General features: G+C 46.2%; 1 pseudogene; it reads right to left on the bottom strand.

Annotated features, from left to right (window-relative positions):
- LOC126936553 (uncharacterized) overlaps positions 1 to 22,641 on the bottom strand; it is a 35,881-nt pseudogene extending 13,240 nt beyond the window's left edge.
- Positions 22,642 to 23,285: the final 644 nt, after the last annotated feature.

Raw genomic sequence — 23,285 nt, 5'->3', positions numbered from 1 at the left:
AATACTGATTCAGCAGTGTCCAGCTTCCTTCCCCTGTCTGCATATCCACCACACAGCCTTCTCAATGTTAACACAGAGCAGCTGGCCAGCTGCAATCACCTGAGCAGACAGTGGCATTCAACACATGGACATGGTGCTTTATCAGCCAGACACTCGACGTTTAGCTGGCACAAATCTGGATAAATGCCAAACCAAGATCTGGCATCTGCAAAGCTTTGGCCCAGGCCTGGGACTGAAGGTGACTGATGGTTCTGTGATTGGATAGTTAGGAACCCCTGAGTTTAGGAACACGAGTGACGCGTCCAGAAACAATTAAACCATTGGTCAGGGAGTTGCCCTGCTTCTTGCGTTCTTTGAAGAATAACTTAGCTATGTGTAACTCTAAGCATAAACATTATGCTGACCTTGATCCAGGAATTTAAACAGTGTCATGTAGTGTAAACACTACAAATACCTTCTTGCTGAAATGGTCTGTTTTCAGGATGGGTTAGGGTTTCTTCCCTACAAAAGTACTTTGGGGCATTGGATTTTAAATTCACAGTCAGATCCGCATTTTTCTCGCGTTTACATTGCGTGGCCTTCAAGCATTCTCACCAGCTTCTAAGGTTGAGGGAGCCCTCTACTGATGGCATGGCTGTAATTTCATAGTGCATAGCAAGGAAAACTGGGTGAAGTCTAAAGAACTCCTGGATCTGAGAACTGTAACCGGTCTCGAAACCTAGAGCCGACAGAGCTCTGTTTCTAGAGCCTATGAAAAACCAGGCGCTAGAAACATCCTTGATTTCCTCAAACTATCCACATTATTTCAGGTTTTATACTTTCAGGCAATAGAAGAAAAAAAGATCTGAAAGGAAAGTCGTGTTCTATGCATTGAAAGCTTACATATTTTTGTGTGCGCATGCACACGCATGCCCTTGTACACATGCGCACGCACACGCACACATACACGTATGCATGTACTTCTGTTTTTACAAATATACATACACCTACACCTACACATACATATACATACTTTGCAATTGCAGCATCATGGCCCACTACAGGAAGGCTTTGCTCTGTGTGTGCGTGTCCTGGAGGAAAGGCGTGGGAGGTACATAGTATACATAGAATTCCAGAATCGTGGGACTGGATGGAACATTCACCCTTTGTGGCATGTTCAGAGGACAACTCTGACGAGGCCACAGCTTGAGAAAGGAATTCTCCCCAGCGACTGTGGCCTTGATGCTGGAGGTTAACAGCTTAACACCAGGATGTGGTGCCCAATTCTGAACTCAGGAAATTAATGACGATAAGGGTGGGCTGCCTGCCAAGGCCCGTGGTGTGAATCCCAAGAGACCTCCTCCGACCACGGTGAGCTGTCCTCTGCTCCGATGCACATCCCACCTCTCTGTCTATGTGCTGCTTTCTTCAACTCTGTTATTCCTAAACTTTCCTGGGTTTCCAACCCATGGACAGTGAGAGTAACTTATTCCCTCGCCCATTGATTCATCAAAAAGAATAATCATGTGGTATTAGGAATCAAATACCTGACACAGATGTCAATAGGAAGATATCAATGGCGTAACTCTTCCCTTGCCAAGAACATCAAAGGGAAGAGAGGGGAAATGGCAAACAGACGATCAAACTACGACTGGACAAAAGGGGATAAAAGCACAATAAGGTTCTTTTCCTTGAGAGGGCTCCCCTGGAAAGGAAAAATAAAAGCACGGTCTTGCACCACATAATATGGCCGACGCTGCCAAATGACCACACACACCAAAGGGGCCACCCCTGGAAAATCAAAAGACCAAAAGACGCCACTCCTCTGCTCAAAAAAACCTTCAGTGACTACCATTGCCCATAGAAAATCTACAGTCTTAAGAGGGCATTCAAGGTTCTTTGCTTCTCCTGCCACAGTTCCTACCCACCCCAACACGTGTAGCTCACTCTCAGGCTAGGCCGTAGACCGCTGTCACCTCATGGCTTTCCTGCCTTTCTTCTCTGTTTGTCTGGGGCCTACTCCCCATCCTTCAAGAGTTAGCTCAGATGTTACATTCTGTATGAAGTATTCTCCAGCTCTTCCAGACAGAATTTATTTCTCTCTCTCCTGTGTATCCAGAGGATTTTGTTTATGCCTTCCTCCCCCACCATTATAACACTTATGGACAGCCTGCATAGTTGGGTCTCCTCCACAGTTTATACATTGAGGTCAAGCCCACATCTTACTCATGTTTGCATCTCTCTTGAGCTCCCACCACCACCATGTCACTCCATGCCTACCCCGGATCCTTCTCATTCCCCATCCTCATTCCTCCTGCCAGGGGCCTACCATAGCAACTCCCATACAATCGATTCTTAATACTGTACGTTGCTTGTTCCGTGAAACTAAATTAACATCTAAGATTAGGGGAAAATATAGTTCACTCTAAAGGCAGAAAGAAGGCAAGTGAGATATTGTGTCAGATCCTAAGTAATACAAAGTCTCCAGCCTGGGCAACATAGGGAGATCCCATCTCTACAAAATAAAAACATTTTTTTAAAACCTAGCCAGGTGTGATAGTGAGCACCTGTGGTTCCAGCTACTCAGGAGGCTGAGGTAGGAGGATTGCTTTAGCCCCAGGAGATTGAGGTTGCAGTGAGCTGTGATGGTGCCACTGTGCTCTAGCCTAGGTAACAGTGGGAGACCCTGTCTTAAAAACAAAAAAACAGAAAAGACCGAGTGAGGTGGCTCACGCCTGTAACCCCAGCACTTTGGGAGGCCAAGGCAGGTGGATCACGAGGTCAGGAGTTCGAGACCAGCCTGGCCAACATAGTGAAACCCCGTCTCTACTAAAAATACAAAGAAATTAGCCAGGCATGGTGGCAGGCGCCTGTAATCCCAGCTACTTGGGAGGCTGAGGCAGGAGAATCACGTGAACACGGGAGGCAGAGGTTGCAGTGAGCGGAGATCGCACAGCTGCGCTCCAGCCCAAGCAACAGAGAGAGACTCCATCTCAAGAGAAGAAAAAGAAAAAAGAACTCTCATTTGTCAGTTCCTTGGCTCACATGGCTCATCTAAAAGCTTCTCAAGGCTGGGTAAGGTAGCTCATGCCTCTAATCCCAGCACTTTGGGAAGCTGGGGTGGATGGATCACCTGAGGTCAGAAGTTCATGACCAGCCTGACCAACATGGTGAAACCCCGTCTCTACTAAAAATACTAAAATTAGCCAGGCGTGGTGGCGCACCTGTAGTCCCAGCTACTGGGGAGGCTGAGGCAGGAGAATCACTTGAACCCAGGAGGCAAAATTTGCAGTGAGCCGAGATCGTGCCACTCCACTCCAGCCTGGGCCACAGAGCGAGACTCCATCTCAGAAAAATAAATAAATAAAATAAAAGCTCCTCAAGGTTTTGAATCCCTCCAGTTTCAGGGCTCTGCCTTCTACATGTGACCATGGCACACTGAGACCAACCTTCAACTTTTGAGCAACTGTGAATTAAAGACTTCCCCGTCCTCAAGACACTTTACAGTCATCTGCTAGAAATTTGTCATAAAAACTATCCAAATATGCTATGAGCAGGAGATGAGTGACACCTCCTGGGGTCGTACAATGAACAGCCCTAACTGGCCTTAACGATAGTAAGTTGAACACAACCAGTTGGTGTTTGTCTTTCAAGATGGGCGTCACAGTGGTGCATGGACCTTGGAGTGTGAGAAATCTGAGTTCACATCTTGGATAACCATCCTAACCATTAGCTTCCAGGCCTCTAAAATGTAGCTCGTCAAAAAACCTCTTCACAGAGTTACTTTTAGGATTACATGAGATTTTAAATATCGAGTGCTTAAAGACTCACAACAAATGTTCAGTCAGTGAAAGCCACTATTATTACAGTAACGCTTCTAAAATTCAATACATTTCTGAAAGCTATCTTTTGAAATTACCATCAAACCCTTTTATAAGCCACATGCAAAAATCATGAGTTTTGTGTGTGTACATGAGTTTCTTGCTTTTTTTTAAGACAGAGTGTCACTCTGTCACCTAGGCTGGAGTACAGTGGCACCATCTCGGCTCACTGCAAAATCAGCCTCCCAGGTTCCAGAGATTCTCCCATCTCAGCCTTCAGAGTGGCTGGGATTACAGGCACGCGCCACCACATCTGGCTAATTTTGTATTTTTAGTAGAGATGGGGTTTCACCATGTTGATCAGGCTGGTCTCGAACTCCTGACCTCAAGTGATCTGCCCGCCTCACCCTCCCAAAGTGCTGGGGTTACAGGCGTGAGCCGCTGCACCTGGCCTGTTTCTTGCTTTTGCTAAAATGATATTATTGTATCTGAATCTCAATTTTATTAATCAGATATAGCTAAAATGATATTTAGATGTCTATAAAAGTCAAATTTGTTGTTGCTTTTTTTTTAAAAAAAAAAGGTTTGCAGCCACTGACTATATGTTCCAGTTACTTAGAGAATTCCAAAGGCATTGTTCAAAACCAAAATTTTGTATAAAAAGCATTTACATCTTATACAAATATCCCAGGTATGCCAGGCATGGTGGCTCATACCTGTAATCCCAACACTTTGGGTGGCCAAATGGGGTGGATTGCTTGAGCCCAGGAGTTCAAGACCAGCCTGGGCAACACAGCAAAACCTGGTCTCTGCAAAAAACACAAAAAAATAGCCAGGCGTGGTGGCAAATGCCTGTAGTCCCAGCTACATGGCAGGCTTAGGTGGGAGGATCTCTTGAGCATGGGAGGTCAAGGCTGCAGTGAGCTGAGATCACACCACTATACTCCAGCCTGGGTGACAGAGTAAGACTCTGTTTAAAAGAAAATTTAAAAATCCCAGGCATTCTCCACAATATCTAGCAGAAAGTTGGACACAGTTGTTCCTTCCTTAATACAAATTATCAACTACTTATTGAGGGATTATAATTGTAAAAATCAGGTTTTCTAAGTCCGTAGCATAGAATCCCAAGAAACCTAAAGTTTTGAAAGTAACCCAACCTGTAAGATCAGTTAAACTGACATTTTGGATGGCTCCAGGGGATGTCAGGAGATTAATATTCTCTGGATTCCCTTCTAGACCTGAGAAGTTTAATTACTACTTCACAGTCAGTTTTCCAGTGCTTAGTCAGAGAATGTCCTTGAAAGGGCACTTGTTTCACTAATAAATACTGCCAACTCTGCTTTTTCAAGAGTGGATTATGATTAGTTCAATCAGCAAGCACTTTCCAACCCCTCTCATGTGTAGAACATAACACTTGACACTATAGGAGTTACCAAGCGCATAGCACATGCATGACCCCTGATTTCATGGGGTTTCCAATCTAGAGAAGACTAGAATCTAGAATTCCGATCTAAAATCTTTCAGTTGTAGTCAGCATACACAACAATAAAGTATGGATTATGATACAATTACTTGTTGACTGAGTAGTAGAAATAATGCGTGCTATAGAAAGACACCTGTGGATGAGGGTCGTTATGGAGGCCCTAGAATCAAACTCAGCCCTAATAGACAGAAAGGCTTTCACTAGGCAAAGAGAATGGGAGCGAGTCTAGAGGAAGAGACCATTACAATAATGACAAATAGTACAAGGGGCATTGGAAAACGGAAAGTAGGCCAATCCACTTACATAGAAGTTGAAGTAGGGGTATAGTGGTTATAAGATCGAAAAGACAGTCTGGAGGCTGGGCGTGGTGGCTCTCGTCTGTCACTCCAACACTTTGGGAGGTCAAGGTGGGTGGATGCCTTGAGCCTAAGAGTTTGAGAACACCCTGGGCAACATGGTGAAACCCCATCTCTACAAAAAAATACAAAAGTAGCTGGGTGTGATGGCGTGCACCTGTAGTCCCAGCTACTTGAAAGGCTGAGGTGGGAGGATCACCTGAGCCTGGGGAGGTGGAGGCTGCCTTAAGCCATGATTGCACCATTGCACTCCAGCCTGAGCAACAGAGCAAGACCCTGTCTCAAAAAAAAAAGAAAAAGAAAGGTAGTTTGGGATTACAGTGTGACAAATCTGAATAGCAGAAGCAGGAATTCATACTTTATCTTATATAGACTAGGAAGTGACACTCTCACATGGCACATTGTAGGAAGCTGGGCAAAGATACAGAAATGCTGAACAACTGATTGTTTTTTGTTTGTTTGTTTGTCTGTTTTTAATCGAGTCTTGCTCTGTTGCCCTGGCTGGAGTGCAGTGGTCTGATCATAGCTCACTGCAGCTTCAACTAACCAGGCTCAAGTGATCCTAAGGCCTCAGCCTCCAGTGTAGCTGGGACTGCAGGTGCATGCCACCACGCCCAGCTAATTTTTGTACTTTTTGTAGAGGTGGAGTTTTACCATGTTGTACAGGATGGTCTCAAAGTCCTGGGCTCAAGCAATCCGCCTGCCTTGGCCTCCCAAAATGCTGGGAGTACAGACATGAGCCACCGAGCCTGGCTGAAATGCTGAACTTTTAATGGCCCTTCTTGGTTCATGGCCAAAAACACAAAAAAAAAAAAAAAAAAAAAAAAAAAGAAAAAAAAAATCAACCAGCTCTTCTGACATCAGCTCTGTAGTCAAAAGTATTCACAGGGGAATGAATCTAAATCTTCTGGCTTTAAAAAAAAAAAAAAGACTACAACTTGGGGATTAGCTGTCCACTTCAGTCTTCCATGTTCACTCTGGCCTGTCTGACCCAGAGTCATCAGCAATGAGCAGCTGAAGCAGGAAAAGCAGCAGAAACTCAGAGCTGCTGGTGGCTGGAAAGAAATTGTTCCTGGCAATGAAATCTGCTCCATCTATGCCTGGGATCAAGCAGTGGGATTAGGTGGTTTGCTGGGCCCCACAGCATGGTCTCTGGTGCTGTCAGCAGCCTTTAATCAAAACATGACTGTGTAGCACGCAGTGGTGGCTGGTTTATGTTCTAGATATTAAATGCAGGCTTACGCATCCCTCTATTTATACACGCACCCAAACCTGCTGGATAACTGCCATTCCATTCAAGGGAGGTGAAATAAAACCCTCCTGTGTAGCACACTGAGACGCACACCACACATTCCTGGAAGCAGCAGCCAAGAAAGGGTTTGACCTCCAACCACGAAAAGGAATCCCATAGGGGAAACCGCACAGTGGCCTAACAGACCACAGAGAGAAATCTATTCCAGAGTGTGGAAAGCTGGTCTTGATGAAGTAGTAGGAGGGATTTTGAACAAGTCACACCAAGTTAGAAGCACAGGAAGGCAACACAAAGGGCACAGGGGGCACCACCTGTCTGCCTTTGCATCAACTTCATTGTCAAACTTCAGTCTTGTCAAAATCCTGCCCTTGGGAGACCACCTAGGTCTAACTTCATTCCCTGACTCATCGAGCTCATCTGCCAACAGTCCTTCCCCAGAAACTGATGGTTTCTACCCAAGTAGAAAAGCAGACTGCAGAGGCCAACAAGGTGGGTTGTGTGGGAACTTGCTAAACTGAGTTTGGCAGCCCCTACCAAGACAACTGGCTGGCAGCTTATGCTGACAAAATTCACTGCTACTGAGACCTTTAGTTCCAAACCACCCACCTCCTGTTGCTTTCTGGTTCCCTACCTGTAAGCATCTATAGATAGACCATATTTTATTTTCTTGGTCACCTCTTTCCTAATGCTTTCCCAGATTACTGGAACTGAATGTTTTCTTTTTTTTTTTTTAATTTTTTTTTTTTTTTTTTTTTTTTTGAGATGGAGTCTCGCTCTGTCGCCCAGGCTGGAGTGCAGTGGCCGGATCTCAGCTCACTGCAAGCTCCGCCTCCTGGGTTCACGCCATTCTCCGGCCTCAGCCTCCCGAGTAGCTGGGACTACAGGCGCCTGCCACCTCGCCCGGCTAGTTTTTTGTATTTCTTAATAGAGACGGGGTTTCACCGTGTTAGCCAGGATGGTTTCGATCTCCTGACCTCGTGATCCGCCCGTCTCGGCCTCCCAAAGTGCTGGGATTACAGGCTTGAGCCACCGCGCCCGGCCTGGAACTGAATGTTTTCTTTCTTTCTTTCTTTTTTTTTTTTGAGGCAGGGTCTCACTCTATTTCTCAAGCTGGAGTGCAGCAGCGCCATCTTGGCTCACTGCAACCTTGACCTCCCATGCTCAAGGAATCCTCCCACCTCAGCCTCCTGAACAGCAGAGACTACAGGTGTGTGACACCATGGCCAGCTAATTTTTGTATTTTTTGTGCCAATCAGAAAATCTTTGAATCCACCTATGATCTGTAAGCCCCACCCCACTTCAAGTTGTCCTGCTTTTCCAGACCAAACCAATATATACCTCACATGTATTGATTGATGTCTCATGTCTCCCTAAAATGTATAAAACCAAGCTGTGCCCAACCACCTTGGGCACATGTTCTCAGGACCTCTTGAAACTGTGTCTCAGGGCCCAGTCACTTATAGTTGGCTCAGAATAAATCTCTTCAAATATTTTACAGAGTTGGGCTCTTTTCACAGAAAATGCAATATGCCCTCAATGAAAACTTGTTGAGTGAACGAATGTACAAATCAATGAGTACATAAAGCAATAGTGAAGGAGTGAATGGATGGTTAGAGTGTCAGTATTGCCCAGATTTAAAGAAAAGGAAAGTCACTCCAGATGTTGATCAGGTTGAACCTCTTGCCTTTACTTCGGTTAGTCATTATTTAGTCTTATTTTACAGAGGAGCCAACCAAGGCCAATGTGGACAAACACCTTGAAAAGGCCACAGTGCTCATCTCCTAATGTAGAGCTCTTTATTCTATACCATTCTGCACGATGCTGATATCTGGTTTCGTTGGTTTCAGTATCTGGTACACATATCATGGGATTACCTTCAAGAATACCAGGAAAAATACCCTACTTTGTTTTATCCTCTTCTTATTAACCCCTTCTTAATTTCTTGTCTTTATAGAGAGTAGAGATGAACGTATACTTATAATAGGAAGATGCCGTACTCTGTTGTTGTTTGTTGTTGTTGTTGTTGCTGTTGCTGTTGCTGTTGCTGTTGAGGTGGAGTCTCACTCTGTCGCCCAGGCTAGAGTGCCATGAGTGGCTGGATCCCGGTTCACTGCAACCTTTGCTTCCTGGGTTCAAGCAATTCTCCTGCCTCAGCCTCCCAAGTAGCTGGGATTACAGGCGCCCACCACCAGCCTGGCTAATTTTCATATTTTTAGTAGAGACAGGGTTTCATCATGTTGGCCAGGCTGGTCTCAAACTCCTGACCTCACGTGATCCGTCCACCTCGGCCTCCCACAGTGCTGGGAGTTTGGCACGTGAGCCACTGCGCCAAACCAGAAGATGCCCCACTCTCTAAACAAGGCAGACGTGGTCTAGACAAGTCCAAAATGCAAAAGTCTTTCAACATCAAACATAATTCCCAGATTTGAGTCCATGCACATGGCGAGGAGGAAACTTTTATCAAAAGAAATTGCCAAATCGTGGGAATGTGAGAAACGAATCCATCACAGGTGCTTCGTCAGTTCAGCTGGCAGGGCCAGGACAGTAGCTGCCTGCAAGTATACCTGCCTCCTCTGGCCAAACCACCACCAGAATTTCCATGGCAAGTAGCTCCCTGGCCTTGATTCAGAGCCTACAAACGGAAATTCTCAGGGCAAGCCTAGCCTTCTTGCCGCTGGCAAAGTGCCACAGAAACGTTGCCACCCCCTCCTCTCCTGGGCTCCATCGGGGACATGGGCATCAAATGGAAACAGCGGAGCTTCTAAGGACAGAATGGACTCAGGCTTGGTAGTGGCCACAGGCCTCAAGCAATGCAATCGCCACCACTAAACATGCCCGTTCTGATGCTGCAGGAAGAGTGAAGCCTGGGCTCCAGGGAAATTCCTGGCAAATGTTCTCACAGTTTGATTTGTGAGAACAGCAGTTCCTGATAAACGCTTCAGAAAGAAGATAGTAGCTATTAACACCTCTTGGACCGAACCCTGCAAGTCCTTTGACAGTTTTTCAGCATGTTAGACAAAGGTGTGTAGAAAGTCAGAAATATTTACTGGATGGTGGGGGTGAGAGAGCAGCCTGGAGGCAGGAGATAGTTCTCGCCCATCTTTTGGAAGAGGTCAAAAGCTAAATGGTTTTCTGCCTTTATTTCCCTAACTGTAAAATAGGGGTGATGCAGGGTTTGGATTGTTGTGCTTGTATGTAAAATGCCTAATCTACACTCTGTGAGTGTAGGCCAGATGTCCTCAAGCCCCATCAGCCTGGGGTGGTGACCCTGACAGAAGAGTCCCAGGGCTCAGCCCCCATCAGTAGAAGCCTTCCTCATACCCTGCCTTTCTGGTTCCAGGAGCCCCTGGCCACCCCACGGGCGCTCTGGAAGGTTGCTGGAGCCTGTCTCCAAGGGTCCCCAGGACACTGCCCTTCGCACGGCTGCACCCATTGGTGCCCTCCTCTAAGCCCTACAAACACTGGGGTTTTCCAGTGCGCTGCCCCAGTGCTCTGCCCCAGTGCTCCGCCCCAGTGCGTTGCCCCAGTGCTCCGCCCCAGTGTGCTGCCCCAGTGCGCTGCTCCAGTGCGCTGCCCCAGTGCGCTGCCCCAGTGCTCCGCCCCAGTGTGCTGCCCCAGTGCGCTGCCCCAGTGCTCCGCCCCAGTGCGCTGCCCCAGTGCGCTGCCCAGTGCTCCGCCCCAGTGCGCTGCTCCAGTGCGCTGCCCCAGTGTGCTGCCCCAGTGCTCCGCCCCAGTGCGCTGCCCCAGTGTGCTGCCCCAGTGCTCCGCCCCAGTGCGCTGCCCCAGTGCACTGCCCCAGTGCGCTGCCCCAGTGCGCTGCCCCAGTGCTCCGCCCCAGTGCTCCGCCCCAGTGCGCTGCCCCAGTGCGCTGCCCCAGTGCTCCGCCCCAGTGCTCCGCCCCAGTGCGCTGCCCCAGTGCGCTGCCCAGTGCTCCGCCCCAGTGCGCTGCCCCAGTGCGCTGCCCCAGTGCTCCGCCCCAGTGCTCCGCCCCAGTGCGCTGCTCCAGTGCGCTGCCCCAGTGCTCCGCCCCAGTGCGCTGCCCCAGTGCGCTGCCCAGTGCTCCGCCCCAGTGCACTGCTCCAGTGGGCTGCCCCAGTGCGCCGCCCCAGTGCTCCGCCCCAGTGCGCCGCCCCAGTGCGCTGCCCCAGTGCTCCGCCCCAGTGCGCTGCTCCAGTGCGCTGCCCCAGTGTGCTGCCCCAGTGCTCCGCCCCAGTGCGCTGCCCCAGTGTGCTGCCCCAGTGCTCCGCCCCAGTGCTCTGCCCCAGTGCACTGCCCCGTTGCTCCGCCCCAGTGCGCTGCTCCAGTGCTCCGCCCCAGTGCTCCGCCCCAGTGCGCTGCTCCAGTGCGCTGCCCCAGTGCTCCGCCCCAGTGCTCCACCCCAGTGCGCTGCCCCAGTGCGCTGCCCCAGTGCCCATCTCACTGAAAGTAGGGAATCTGCTCCTCCTAGTTTGTATTACATTCTTAGGCTGTGGCGCCCAGTAGGACCAACTGAGATGCTCATATTATAGATCCTTGAGTGAAGCATCTGGCCAGTTTATGTAGTTCATGAAAACTGAAGAATGGTAAGGTTCATAAACTTGGGGAAGGAGAGCTTCATTTCTCATAAAAGGTTGTGCTCTGCAGGGTGACCATTCGAACAGGCCGGGAAGCACAGCCTCCATCCAGAAGCCAGAAACAGGCACTGTGCTGGGCATGGTGGCTCACACCTGTAATCCCAGCACTTTGGGAGGCCAAGGTGGGCGAATCACTTGAGGTCAAGAGTTTGAGATCAGCCTGGCCAACATGATGAAACCCAGTTTCTACTAAAAATACAAAACATTGGCTGGGCATGGTGGTGGGCACCTGTAATCCCTGCTACTTGGGAGGCTGAAGTGGAAGAATCGCTGGAACCTGGGAGACAGAGGTTGCAGTGAGCCGAGACAGTGCCGCTGCACTGCAGCCTGGGAGACAGAGCAAGACTCCGTCTCAAAAAAGAAACAGGAACTTCAAGGGTCAGAAATACAAAATACGGATTTATACTGAACGGGGTGGCCACATATACATATTCAATAAGCTATAGGAATATTCATGAAAGGAGAAATATGCACATGCACAATTGAGCTTCATGCCTCTCCACAGGACCCATGTTCAAAAAATGGTGGCATTACCATGATCCACTGATGGAGTATTCAGCCTTCTGATCAAAAGGTGAAGCAGAGGACACGAAGACCCTCACTGTACATCCTCCACAGACCAGCCAGAACCGCTCTGTGGTTGCTGGTCTCTGACAGTAAGGAAGGTCGGGCAGTTGTTGTATTGAAACTGCAAAAGGGAGGGTCAGAAGTTAGTGGTTGGTGGAAATCAGCAGTGTTCTTCTGAAAGGGCGGGTTTCTGTTTAGCCCTTAGGGAAGAAAGCCTAATGGTGGTTAGCGAGGGATGGGATACAATGAGGCATTTCTGAGCTTCCATCCTATCATGGTCAGGAACTTAGCTTCCAAGGTCTCTCTGGGGTCCCTTTGGCCAAGAGGGGGTCCGTTCAGTCAGTTGGGGAGCTTATATTTTCATTTTCACTTCTCATTCTTTAAGGATCCCTGAAGGGTTGGGGTAAAAGACCATTTGAAAGGCATTTCGCCATGCATGTTGCAGATACCCCTGACAGCATTAACTTCACTGAAGCATGACTTGTGAATGACTCTGTGGTCTAAGAAGAATGTGTGTTCAGAGTGCCAAGCTAAGGAATCCAGGAGTAGCCAACCAAGAGATCCATTCCTAATCTACGAAGGACATCTGAACCTTTGGCCCATCACTTGGAACACAGGTAATACAGGGGATCAAGTCCCTTTTGGGGAATTAAATGGAGGTTGGTAGGTGAAGGTTGCTAGGTGGAGTATGCTATGTGAAAATGCTATATAAACTGCATGCTTTTTTACCAATAGTAGCGGTTCTCCTGTCCCGCCCACTGCAACTAAGCCATCCCTGTATGTAAGTTCCCCCAAATAAACCCTGTGTCTCATTCGCTGTTGCTAGGTCTTTTCTTTGGTCTCTTGAACATGGTGCCATCTCTGTTGGAGTCAATAGGGGTCTAGTATGACATTAGGTTACTGCAGTGAAGTTCAAACTTTCCCATGATGGTTCAAGTTTAAGTCTGTTGAAATGAATTGATAATACACAGACTGGCCAGGTGCAGTGGCTCATGCCTGTAATACCAGCACTTTGGGAAGCCAAGGCAAGTGGATCACCTGAGGTCGGGAGTTCAAGACCAGCCTGACTGATATGGCAAAGCCCCACCTCTACAAAAAATAAAAAATTACCCGGGCTTGGTGGCGGGTGCCTGTAATCCCAGCTACTCAGGAGGCTGAGGTGGGAGAATTGCTTGATCCCGGGAGGCAGAGGTTACAATGAGAGCAGAGATCGCGCTATTGCACTCCAACCTGGGTGACAGAGCGAGACTCCATCTAAAAATAAATAAATAAATACACAGATTAACAGAGGAAAAAAAGGCATATAATTTTTTTTGTTATTTTGATTTGCTTCTGTAAGGCATACAATTTTATTAACATGCATAAACACTGGGGGATTGCAGGAGAATGGTTACACAATAACCCAGTGAGGTACAGACGCTTCTGCACCCTTCTTCATAGGTGGAGGGAGATGCAGAATTCAGGCCATGCATCTGAGGGGTAGTAAACAATGGTTAGGGAGAACGAATGGACCCCAGAGACAGAGATTAACTTGTAAATGATTCTTTTTGGAATTCAAATGAGCCACAGAGGCAGACATTATCTTGTGAAAAAGTCAACCAGGTGTGGTTGCATTCCTCAGTCTTCTTTTCTGCCATAGATGAGATTTCAATGAGGGGATGAGAGGCAATTGTGCTTTCTTTGGATGGTCAAGTCCTTTTTCTTTTTCCACTTTTTAATATATGTAGAAATGCGGTCTTACTATGTTGCCTAGGTTAGTGTCAAACACCTGACCTCAGTGATCCTCCCACCTCAGCCTCCCAAAGGGCTGGGATTTCAGGCGTGAGCCACTGAACCTGGCCAAGGGTCCAATCTTAAAGTAGATAAGAGAATATCAGAGCATAACATCTTTCAGTATCTGCTTACTTTCAAGGACCTCTAATTTAAAATAATCAGCATGCAAGAGTGCCATGTTTGGAGGCAAAATTTCCTAGGCTCTTCATTACACTCTAATGTATCCTTATATAGATGATAAGGACATTTTTTAAATGTAATCACTATACTTTCATCATACTTAACAAAAATAATAATTCCTTAATGTTTTCTAATACCAATCCATACACAGATTTCCTTGATTTTCTCAAATTGTCTTTTTATTGTTGATTTTTTCAAACTGGGATGCAAAAAAGGGTGTCATGTTGCATTCGTTATCTCTTCTCAGTCTATTTGATCCCAAAAATCCACCGTCCCTTTTTTTCTAATGCCATCTTGGTTGGAGAATAATGCATAATTACTGGAGAAAAACTGGGTCATCTTTCCAGTGGAATGTCCCACCTTTTTGATTTAGCTAACTGTATTCTTGTCATTTAAGTCATTCTTCTGTCCCTAATATTTCCTGCAAAGTAGTAGCAAATTCTAAAGATGGTACAATCAGGTTCAATTGTTTAGGCAAGAAAGTATAAATGATGCTTCCTGTTGCATTACACCATGAGGCACATAGTGTTTGAGCTGCCGTACTCGTAGGGAGGCTAAAATTGATCCTAGATTGATCATAGGGTGTAGGTGAAGTCAGCCTGGCCCTTCCATTATAATGTTCCCCACCAATACTCCAGCCAATAGTTTTAGCCTCATTAATGAATGTTGCCTTGTTGCCTAGATCAAGTCTTTCTTTTTTTTGAGATAGGTCTGACTCTGTTGCCCAGGCTGAAGTGCAATGGCAAAATCTTGGTCCACTGCAACCTCCACCTCTCAGGCTCAAACCATCCTCCCATCTCAGCCTCCCTACTAAGGACTTCAGGCATGTGCAACCATACCCCACTAATGTTCATATTTTGCATAGAGACGAGGTTTTGCCATGTTGCTCAGGCTGGTCTTAAACTCCTGACCTCAAGCGATCCTCCCTTCTCGGCCTCCCAAAGTGCTAGGATTACAGGCATGAGCTACTGCATCCAGCCCTAGATCAATTATTTCATTGGAGGTAATTTTTTAAAAATCTATAATTTCTCCTGCATTGATAAGTTGGAATTATACATAGGCAGGAACTACTTTTATCAACTACTTAGTTATCCTAAAATATAGTTGGCATAGGAAAGGTAAAATAAATGCTTTCTCATTATGTATTCATTTTTCAGAATAATAAACTATTACCCTAACCTCCAAAGACAAGCCATCGGGTTGCTTGAGTTTATTATCATTTTTAGGCATCATTGTGAACTCATAATTTTTATGTATTTGATAGGTTTTAATCCATTGTATTACTACTATCCTTTTTGATGCACACATTGCCCCACTTCAGCCAGTGGGAACCCGTTCAAAGTGGTTCCTCTGCTGTTTTGACACTATCCCAAGTAGTCTTGGAGTGCTTCTTCACTTCCTGGCGAAACACATTCTCCAATGCTCATCATGTGCATATCTTGCCCCAAACCTGGAACCAGCCATTTCACCGAGGGAAATGGTATTTAGAGATCTAGCTCAGGATTTTTGTTTTTCTAATTAAGCATTGCAAACATAATTGAGACTTCCTGTGCAGACATCTCCCAGATTTTACTGCCCTCCCTTTTTCTTTTTATTTCTTTTATTTTTTGAGATGGAGTCTCAGTCCTTTACCCAGGCTAGAGTGCAATGGTGCCATCTCAGCTCACTACAACCTCCACCTCCTGGGTTCAAGCGATTCTCCTGCCTCAGCCTCCCGAGTAGCTGGGATTACAGGTGCCCATCACCATGCCTGGCAAATTCTTTTGTATTTTTAGTAGAGATGCGGTTTTACCATCTTGGCCAGGCTGGTCTTGAACTCCTGACCTCGTGTTCCACCAGCCTCAGCCTTCCAAAGTGCTGGGATTACAAGCATGAGCCACCATGCCTGGCCAATTTTTAATTCTATCTTTATTATATAGTGAGTCCAGATATGTGTGAGGATGTTCTGGGCTCCTATCCTATTCCACTGACTTATTTTCCAATTCTTGCACCATCCCACTATGTTCTTATTTCTATAGTTTAAAAAAGTCTTATGACATCATAGAACAAGTCCCACCATCTTCTTTTTAAAAATGAAATTTAGTCTTCTCGGCCTCTTGCTCTTCCTCAGAGTCTCCCAGAGCATGAAGGACAGAGAAAACAGCATCTAACATCTGAGAACTCTAAAGGATGGGGGACTGGCTGGTGGTCGCTCTGAGGGCAGAGCAAAGAGAGGCACTGGGGAAATTCCACATTCCCAGAGTTTATCTGAGCAAAGTATGAAGACATCTTCCATGGGCCAGTTGTGAGCCATAAGAGAGTGTTTGCCATTGTAAAGTTTCCTTGATTCAGTTAAGAGGACCAGCTTCTAGAAAACTAGAGCTATGCTGAGGCAGGAGGATCGCTTGAGGCCAGGAGTTTGAGATCAGCCTGGGCAACATGGCGAAACCTCGTCTCTACCCCAAATACAAAAATTAGTCAGGTATGGTGGCATGTGCCTGAAGGCCCTACTAGGGAGGCTGAGATAGGAGGATAGTTTAAGCCTAGGAGGTGGAGGTTGCAGTAAACCAAGATTGTGCCATTGCACTTCAGCCTGGGCAAGACAGCCAGACCCTATCTCAAAAAAAAAAAAAAAAAAAAAAATATATATATATATATATACACACTGGAACTAGAACCAGAGCTAAACACTGAGCTGCTAAGGGAAGACTTAAAAAGAATACATTCTCCTGCAAGAATGAAATGACAGGTGACAGATTCCCAAAAAGGGAGGGGCCAGGTGGTGGGTGGAGGAACACGATCTCGAAAAAAGTTCACAAAGTGCTCCATGCTACAAAAAGTTAACTTTAAACTTCTATCCACCTCAGGGAGTTCTAATGCTAGCTCATGTCAGTGCTGTGCAAGTAGGACCTTCCCTGTTGCCCCCTTTCCCTTCCCTCCTTCCGTTTCTTTTCTTTCTTTCTTTCTTTTTTTTTAGACAGAATCTCCCTCTGTCGCCCAAGCTGGAGTGCAGTGGCATGATTTCAGCTCCCTGAAACCTCCGCCTCCTGGTTAAAGCGATTCTCCTGCCTCAGCCTCCCAAGTAGCTGGGACTACAGGCACGTGCCACCACGCCCGGCTAATTTTTTGTATTTTTAGTAGAGACAGGGTTTCACCGTGTTAGCCAGGATGGTCTCGATCTCCTGACCTCGTGATCCACCCGCCTCAGCCTCCCAAAGTGCTGGGATTACTGGCGTGACCCTGTTTCAACCTACAGGAGTCAGAGGCCACCTAAAGAGTCCATGGGTAGGAGGAGAAAACACCACTGAGGAAGACAGATGAGACACGTACCACACCCTCCATTCCCACTGCGGGCTCTCCACCCACTGCAGGCTCAGGTGGGGGCCAAGATAACTTATGCTTTGTGGTGTTGGAAGTTTTGACTACTACCTGGGACATACATCTTTTTTTTTTTTTTTGAGATGAAATCTTGCTCTGTCGCCCAGGTTAGAGTGCAATGGCGCCATCTCAGCTCACTGCAACCTCCGCCTCCCAGGTTCAATCGATTCTCCTGCCTCAGCCTCCCAAGTAGCTGGGATTACAGGTGTGCACCACCACGCCCAGCTAATTTTTGTATTTTTAGTAGAGACAGGGTTTCACCATGTTGGCCAGGCTGGTCTTAAACTCCTGACCTCAAGTAATCCACCCACCTCAGCCTCCCAAAGTGCTGGGATTACAGGCGTGAGCCACTGTGCCTGGCCTAGATATCTTAATCCATGAACTGAGACTGGTTTTCATGGTTAAGGGACTTTTTATTTGGAGTGGCCAGAAAAATCAGTGACACCTGGCAGAGATTTCATTCAGAGACAAGAAAGAACTCGCCCACATTCAGTTTACAAGTACAGCAGGCATGGTGGTTCACGCCTGTAATTCCAGCACTTTGGGAGGCTGAGGTGGGCAGATTGCCTGAGGTCAGGAGTTTGAGACCAGCCTGGCCAACCTGGTGAAACCCCATTTCTACTAAAAATACAAAAATTAGTCGTGGCCTGTAGTCCCAGCAACTCAGGAGGCTGAGGCATGACAATTGCTTGAACCTGGGAAGCAGAGGTTGTAGCAAGCCGAGACGGCGCCACTGCACTCCAGGCTGAGCGACAGAGCAAGACTCTATCTGAAAACAAAAAACAAAAAAACCCCAAGTGCAATCACAGGAGAAAAATAATACTATCTCATGATTATACCCCATAAATCCTATTTATTTATGTAAAGTACTGGCTACCCACTAAGGGAGGAGACCACCCCTCATATTGTCTTATGCCCAATTTCTGCCTCCAAAGAAAGAAGAAGTAAAAACTAAAAGGCAAAAATGAAAACCACAGGCAGACAGCCCAGTGCCACACTCTGGGCCCTGTAGTTAAAGATCGACCCCTGACCTAATCGGTCGTGCTATCTACAGATTACAGACATTGTATGGAAAAGCACTGTGAAAATCCTTGTCCCGTTCTGTTCCATTCTAATTACCGGTGCCTGCAGCCCCCAGTCACGTACCTCCTGCTTGCTCAATCGATCACGACCCTCTCACGTGCACCCCCTTAGAGTTGTGAGCCCTTAAGAGGGACAGGAATTGCTCACTCGGGGAGCTCGGTTTTTGAGATGTGAGTATTGCCGGTGCTTCCAGCCGAATAAAGCCCTTCCTTCTTTAACTCCGTGTCTGAGGGGTTTTGTCTGCTGCTGGTCCTGCTACACCACTGTTTTTAATACACTGCTTAATTAAATTTGCTAATATTTTATTTAGGATTTTTGCAGCTACATTCTTAAGTGTGATTAATAGATTATTTTCTTGTTCTTGTCAGCTTTAGAATCAGTTACACTAATTTCGTAAAAAGATCTGGGTAGGTTTTCCCCTTTTCTATGCTCTGAAACAGTTTGTATAATATAAGGACTGTATGTTTGCTGATGATTTTGTGAAACGTGTCTCTGAAACCATACTTGTCTCTATGACTGGCAACTTCAGGGGACAGGAGAGTGGATAAATAATCTGTAATTTCATTTCAATACAGATAAATTATCAATTGCTTGGAAGCTAGCAAATAAGTAGGAGCACCATTATCCCCTGTATTGTGGGATTCTCTTCTCTTAGGACACCTCAGGCACCATATATAGCCCTGGGCTCATGGTTGAGTAAGAACACTAGTGTTGGCCGGGGCGGTGACTCACACCAGTAATCCTAGCACTTTGGGAGGCCGAGGCGAGTGGATCATGAAGTCAAGAGATCGAGACCATCCTGGCTAAAAAAATTAGCCGCGCATGGTGGTGCGCACCTGTAGTCCCAGCTACTCGGGAGGCTGAGACAAGAGAATTGTTTGAACCCAGGAGGCGGAGGTTGCAGTGAGCCAAGATTGCACAACTGCACTCCAGCCTGAGTGAGAAAGCAAGACTCCATCTCAAAAAAAAAGAATACTAGTGTTAGTTTGGATATTAAAATTTTTGTAAAAGTAAAAGCTGAATTTTTCTTTCTTTTAGGGTAAAAATTAAATAGAAATTGACAAAAAAGAAACATTGCCTCCCATACACTGGTTGGACCTCTTATGCACCCCATCTTTGCAGAGCACTGCTCTAGAGAGTGGAGTGAACATGATGGGCAGCTGTAGCAATGCCAGCAATCCTCTCAGGCCTTTGTGGGGAAAGGAAGAGCAGAGAAAGGGGGATAGGTTTGTGCAATGGCCGTGTCAGGTATTTTTTAACCTGTGGGAGGCAGCATATTATGCATTTTCAACCTTGTCTAATTATAAGGATTACTGAGCACACCTGTTAAAAGAGATTCCCAGACTTCTGACCAGACTTTCTGAATCAGAATCTCCCAGGAGGAGTGTCTGAGACCCTGCGTTTTTCACAAACACCCCCGAGAGAGTCTTGTGAATAGGCAAGTTTGGGAAATACACAAAAGGAGAATAAACACGGGCTTTGCAGTCAGACCAGGGTTAAATAACGACTCAGGCTTTAGCAGTTGTGTGGCTTCAAGCATGCCATTTAATCTCCTTATGCCTCCTTCCCTTATTTAGAAAAGGGAGCCCATCATAGGGCAGGGCAGGTGTAAGGATTAAATGAAAGGATGTACCACACTGGGCACAGGGCCCGGCACTCAGTAGATGGTGCTCTTTATTCTGGACAGGGTTCTGGGAGAAGACATTAACTTACATTACCAACGTACAACTTCAGTCCTGATGCTGAGATGAAGGGACAGCACCTCTGTTTTTCTTGCTTATTCAGCATCTGTTACCCATTTTTCTGGTAACAGCCCATGGATTTTCCTGGAGAACCACCACCACCTCTCTTTTCAGTTTTCATGGCTTGGGTGGATGGATTTAACCCCTTCCACGTCTAGGGGCAGGAGTGACTTAGGTCTGGCCAATTTTCAGGCTCCATTCCCCGTGGGCAATGTGATTGGTTCAGAATGAGAACCATGACCCAAACTAGTCCAATGAGACTCAATCTTGGGACTTTTACTAGAGCTCAGAGCCTGCTGCTGACCTGCCGGCCACAATCTTGCCACAAGATGGGCAAGAAGGAGAATAAAGCTCCCCTGACCAGAGGTTTATGCAGCAACAGAAGAACAAACATGTGGCAAGGATGGGACCAAGTCTTGAAGATATTTTCAAGCCCTGAATCTAGATAGACTGAAGCAGTACTATCCCGGGTCTTTTCAGTTATATGAGTGAATAAAAATTTTCACCTAAGACAATTTGCTTTAGATTTTTCTGTTACTTGCATTGAATCGGGTCTCGACAACGATTTTTAAGGCATTTCTTCTATTTTAGTCTCCAGCTTACTGTGAGGTCATGGGAGCCCTTTTCTTGTATGATACATTTCCTAACTTTACCAGAAGAAGCAATCCCATAGCTAGCATTTAGACTTGATGGGTACTGGAAATCGCTGAAGCATTGTCAGTCTCTGGGAATGAGAAAACCCAAATCTTTTCCATCTAAATGGATTCTTTTTTTTTCTCAGAGTGGGAAGGAGCTGATATTTAGGTAGGACTCTGTTTTTGCTCTCCAAACTCCGAGAAAGGTTGTCATGAAAGGGCAACACAACAATTAAAAGCTGTTGGGTATGAGAATGACAAGTTTGGCTGGCATGCAACACAGTGCAGCTGAGATGAGTATTCTCGATTAATGGGCAAACATGACACAATTGTCTCTTTCAAGCCCAGAGTGCTAATATATAATACACAATCAGAGGGCATTGTACATTGGAACAGAACTCATTAGCCAGTGCCAGTTCTTTGCCCCCAAGAAATAAAGTAGTATGTTGTCTATAAAAGCCATAATTTGAGTCTTTTCAATTTGCAGCTACAGACCAGGTGAGGGATTTCAATTTGGGAAGAATCCAAATGGAACCAGGAATGGGAATTCCTGTTGGAATTCATCAAGGCAAAACCAGTGGTTGGTAGAATGAGGAATTGGTGGGGGGCGGGGGGGAAGCGAATAGGATGGGAAAGTGGAACGAGTTTGACCTCCCATGCCTCCCACCAGGAGTCCCAGTCAAAGAACTTAGGCAAATCTGGCTGAGGCAGTATCTGGCCTTTGTGAGGGACATCCTAGAATGGACATGTCCCTGTGTGACTGCCCAGTGAATACCAAATGCGTTGGGTCATTTTATTCAAACCTGGAGGACTTGGCTGCCCAAGCACATGCTCTGTGGATGAACTCACTTTTGCTTTAGTCCATATGGCTGCTGAAGTCTGAGCAGCTCAGACAGCAAGGGACAGGAGAGAGGAGAACACAGGGCGGGTGATCAGAGAAATCCAAGGAAAGGATTGAATTACTGTCAGATGAGAGGGTGTGGGAGCTTCTGGGACAGATTGATGGGACAGTCTAACTGGCTGGCAGGGAGCTGTGAACTGTCACAGTCCACTGTGGTGAGCCAGCTGCCTTGTGTATGGCATGCATGCAGAGTGCAGGCTAAGTAGGCAGGAGGAATCTTCACATTTACCAAAAACACCCAGCAGTACACCAGCCCACCCAACCGGAAAACAAAGCTTGCCCTTTAGACTCCAATTCCCCCAAACCAAAGAAATATTTACAATGTTATCCAGTTTCTTGTTTCATAGGGTATTTCTCTATCAGTCTTTCACAAACACTTATTAAGAGCCCTCTCAACGTCAGGCACTGTGTGGGGTACCGGAGACATGGAGGAAATATGTACAGTACTTCCCTCTAAGGAGTTCACCATCTAGTAAGCAATTACAAAAAAGGAAAAAATACAGTAAGAACTGGCATGAAAGAGAGTACAAGAGTGGACAAAACAGACAAAAATTCAGGCAAGTTACTTTCTAGTGGTGGTCAGGGAAAGGCTTTCTGAGAAGATGGTATATGAGCGCAGACATGAAAGATGTGAGCAAATGTGCTTTGTCAATTTCTGGGATTATGCTTGTAGGTTTCATCATTGTTTCTGCTGCCCTCAAGGAGATTGCAAAACATTACACATGCACACACAAGTGCACCCACACAGACACATATTTACTTTTATTTATGAATATAATACCTCTGCCAAACTGTCTAAAAGTTGTGTTCCACTGATGACATTCCTGGTAATGATAATAGGTTTGAAGGGAGCAAACCATCTATGATCTCCTGCTCTGACCTCCAGTGATCAAGGACATGCCGACATCTGCTAAGCCTCTGGCTCAGATTGATGGGTAAATCTCTGGTCATGGGAGCTTTACTCTCATTCCAAATGAAGCTAAATGGTCCATAAAATTAAAGTCCTGACCTTTTCATATCATATTCTACCAACCAGATGGAACAACATGCTCAAAAAAAGAAAGACAATCAAGATGTAAAAATATACACACAAAATGTACGCAGAAAAGACAAACATTAAGTTATTACTAGATCTGAATGGCCATGGGGGATATTGTTACCATGGTGAGGTCATGGATAAGAGACTGGATGGGATGGGAGGAAACTATTGGATGGGCATAATGGAATCTGTGGCATTCAAAGGGTGGTTTCTGTGATTAAAGACACAAACTCTTGAGCTGCATGTAGATCACAACTTGCATAATCTGGTGCCTATCTTCTGGGCACAGTTCCTGGAACAGCGCCTGCCACATGGTAGATGCTCAATAACTGTGTAGTGAGTGACTAGTGAACTGAACAATCAAATGGTCGCTAATGAAGTTTCTTTTATTTCAATTAATTTTATAAAAAGATAATATGTTGACACAGCTCAACATTTGAGTCCAAAAGGATGTTGCCAAGTCTTGATCTTATCTCATTACCTACACATCCAGTTCCCACATCG

This window comes from Macaca thibetana, chromosome 14, assembly GCF_024542745.1.
Source record: "Macaca thibetana thibetana isolate TM-01 chromosome 14, ASM2454274v1, whole genome shotgun sequence".
Classification (NCBI taxonomy): domain Eukaryota; kingdom Metazoa; phylum Chordata; class Mammalia; order Primates; family Cercopithecidae; genus Macaca; species Macaca thibetana.
Note: the sequence above shows the minus strand (reverse complement) of the source record. Positions and strands in the feature narration are given on the sequence as shown.